Here is a 3,953-nt window from a genome sequence, read left to right as displayed (position 1 = left end):
GAATATTGTTGAATGTTGTTTTCTTGATTAGAATGTTGAGAAGACGATTCCTGACATTTTGAGTTGTTGCACGGGTCGAAAGAGACTCTAGACGGCATTGACATCTAAAATTCTTCATTTCTCTAATTAAAATGAGAATTTTATTCTTGAACTTCATATTCATGTACTACAAAGAGACCTGCATGCCATGAAAACAAAACAAACAAAACAATAATTTTCTGCCCCAGTTTGCACTAGGAAAATTTTTGTGAGTTATTAGTGAAAGTTGTACAATCCAATATTAGGTATAAAAAAAATATTTTTTTACCCAATACAGATATAAAGTAAAAATAAAAGGGAGATTTGTGTCCAAAATGCAACCAGGGGTTATTGTGCCATGTGAAGACATGAGAATAAACTAGGGGTTTTTGCGCCCTAAATGCTACCAGGGGTTATTGTGCCTTCTGAAGATATGAAAAATAGAATACGGGTTATTGTGTCCTATAGGCATTTTTTTTAACCCAAACAAATATAAAATAAAAATAAAAGTGAGATTTGTGACCAAAAGGTAACCAGGGGTTATTGTGCCCTGTGAAGACATGAAAATAAAATAGAGGGGTTATTGTGCCCTATATGCAACCAGGGGTTGTTGTACCCTGTGAAGACATGAAAAACCAAATAGGGGTTATCAACCAGGGTTGTACCCTGTGAAGACATGAAAAAATAGAATAGAGGTTATCGTGCCCTATATGCAACTAGGGGTTGTTGTACCCTGTGAAGACATGAAGAAAAAATAAATAGAATAGGGGTTATCTTACCTTATATGCAACCAGGGATTGTTGTACCCTGTGAAAACATAAAAAAAAATAGAATAGGGGTTATTGTGCCCTATATGCAACCAAGGATTGTTGTACCATGTAAAGACATGAAAAACAAAATAGGGGTTATCAACTAGGGGTTGTTGTACCCTGTAAAGTCTTGAAAAAAAAGAATAGAATAGGAGTAATCGTGCCCTATATGCAACCAGGGGTTGTTGTACCCCATGAAGACATGAAAAAAATCGAATAGGGTTTATTGTGCCCTATATGCAACCAGTTGTTGTTGTACCCTGTGAAGACATGAAAAAGAAAATAGAATAGGGTTATCGTGCCCTATATGCAACAAAGGGTTGTTGTACCCTGTGAAGACATGATAAAATAGAATAGGGGTTATCGTGCTTTATATGCAACTAGGGGTTGTTGTACCCTGTGAAGACATGAAAAAATAGAATACGGGTTAACGTGCCCTATATGCAACCAGGGGTTGTTGTACCCTGTGAAGACATGAAAAAATAGAATAGGGGTTATCGTGCCCTATATGCAACCAGGGGTTTATTGTGCCCTGTGAAGACATGAAAAATAAAATAGGTGATTTGTTTAAATTATTATTTTGCTTTTTTTTGTTTTTTTTTTTAAAATTTATTTTTAATTATTGTTTTTTATATCTTTTTATTTATTTCTTTATTTTATTTTTTTTGTTTTTTTTTTCAAATATGAAAGAAAACAAACAAATAAAAAAAATTAAAAAAAATGCCCCAGATTTTATTTAAAGAAAAATATTCCCTTTTTTTAATTATTATTTTTGATTTTCACTAGCGTTGATTTGAATATATGTATATTGCAAGAGAGACAAAGATTCAAGAACTTACCTTCACGACAATTATCTCTCACGAACTGCTTACAAGATTTTGCTTGTACCTGTTTGAACAAAGAATGATTTGTTAGTCTTTCCTAAATGGTGGTTGGTTTGTGATTTTGGATGTCTTGTGGAGTAAGACTTTGAATCCGTCCAACAAGGAATATACACTCTATCGATGATTGCGTGAATAGCTTGAAGATACTCCAAAGACAATCCTTATCTTCCCTTGAAACATTCCTCATGAATATTTGACGCACTACCATCTTGTGCATGTTGTGTGGCTCATCCCTTCCAAAGCAAATTCGCGCTTTTAACTATTTTCTCATGGTACCTTGAAATAACATTTCATTTTTTTGGATAGTTTTAGCTTGATTGATTCACAGCCTTAGTCAATGTTGTGCATGCCTCCAACCTTCGACTGGAAATATCGTAGTCAATTTTGCGGATTTTATTTTATTTTCCCACTTGACACGAATTTATGGTAAATGAGACTCAAAGAATATCAAAAACCAGTGCAAATGACACAATGAAAGGGTTATAAAAGAAAAGTTATATCTTTAGAAGGGGAAAAATAATAAGTAAATATTTGAAAGATATGAAAAGAATCTTATCTAAAAGTACGTGACGACTTTAATGAATTATAACATGCATTTTGGACTGAACGTTTGATCCTTCAAAGTTGTCTGAATCTCACGAAATAATGGTGTACCCTCACTACAACATTTTAGGCCTACGGCCACCCCGGTAAAGTGTAGCCTAAACTAGCAAAAAGTGTGGCCTTTGATAAAACGCCACACTTTTTGACTTTAAGCAACGCTTTTTAGGGGGTGGCCTAAAGAAGCGTAACCTTTGACATTAGACAACACTTTTGAAGTGTCGCCAAAGCAGCAACACTTAAAAAGCGTGGCAAAAGAGGTATGAAGGCCACACTTTGGAGTATTTCATTAGCAACACTTTTATCTAATTATACTACACTTAAAAGTGTGACCTTTGCATTGTTATTGGTTACACTTTAAAAGTGTAGCCTTTTATATCTCACCACAACACTTATGAAGTGTAACTTTTCCTATGTACAAGATAAAATTTATAAACAATAAGCCACACTTTTGAAGTGTTGCAATGCTGTGTAGAATTTTTGTAGCCACAAATTTTCATTTTTAAGAATAGTAATTTTTGTTTGCATATAATCAATAATCACAATTAAATATATATATATATATATAAAGCACAAAATTAGATTATAAATAATTCGAAAGTATATATTTCAAATTAAATAAACTTCGAGAAACATGTCCCATACATATAGAAAACAATTACTTAAAGATCTCTACTAGCAATACATTCCACAAAACCAAATGTATTCAAACAACATTTATGATAATAGTACAAAAACTCTTTATCGTTCACTACAATAGATCAAGTTTATTTATGTCCTTTATTCATCAAATTCAATCAGCGGCATTTTCCTGCACATTCAAAATTAAATTATAAGTTAGAGAATCATATATTCATATGCTCACTATATTGTTCAATTCCCAGCCCCTTCCCAACCCCTTCACAATTAAATGATCCCCAAACATGTACAAAAACTATCAAATCTGGGAGAAAACAATAAGGCATGTATTCCAAGACTGTCATAGAAAAACATGTAATAAGTTCATCACAAACATGGGAATTTCTTCACTGCCGTATTATCAAAAGAAGGAAGGGTTTATACATTCTCTTGGGGAAATGAAACTAAACTTGGTCATCAAACTAAGCAAATTGATCTGAAACCTCGTCCATTATTAGGCGCATTAGAGAATATTCCAGTGGTGCAAATTGCAACAGGATATTGCTACCTTCCTGCTATGGCTTGTCAACCTAGTGGCATGTAATTCACCTTTTAGAAAGTGTGTTTCATTGTCTTAAGACTAAGTGACTTTCTGTAATGACCCTCTTGGTCATTTTTGTGTCTTGCCTTCTGTGTGTCGTTTAGAGCGTTCCTATAGCGACCCCAAGTCATTTACGACTTGCTGGGACTGACAGTTCGGTCACCTGGTCGTTCGTTTGGTCTTGGTGTGAGTTTTTGTGTTTTGGAGCTTTTGAACCTTAAACGATCATTTTTGATCAAAAGTTCAAGAAGATGACATCGGAATCCAATTCTGACGATTTCATCAGCTCCGGAAGGGTCATTTTAGGCTAGTAGCATGGTCGACTTGACTCCCGAGGTTTTCAGTGTGAGTCGGTGTGATTAGGCGTTTTAGCCTTTGAATTTTGGCTTAAATTTGACTTTGGTCAACATTTTGAGTAAACGC

Source organism: Solanum stenotomum, chromosome 9 (genome assembly GCF_019186545.1).
Source record: "Solanum stenotomum isolate F172 chromosome 9, ASM1918654v1, whole genome shotgun sequence".
NCBI classification, from domain to species: domain Eukaryota; kingdom Viridiplantae; phylum Streptophyta; class Magnoliopsida; order Solanales; family Solanaceae; genus Solanum; species Solanum stenotomum.
This window is presented reverse-complemented; position numbering follows the sequence as displayed.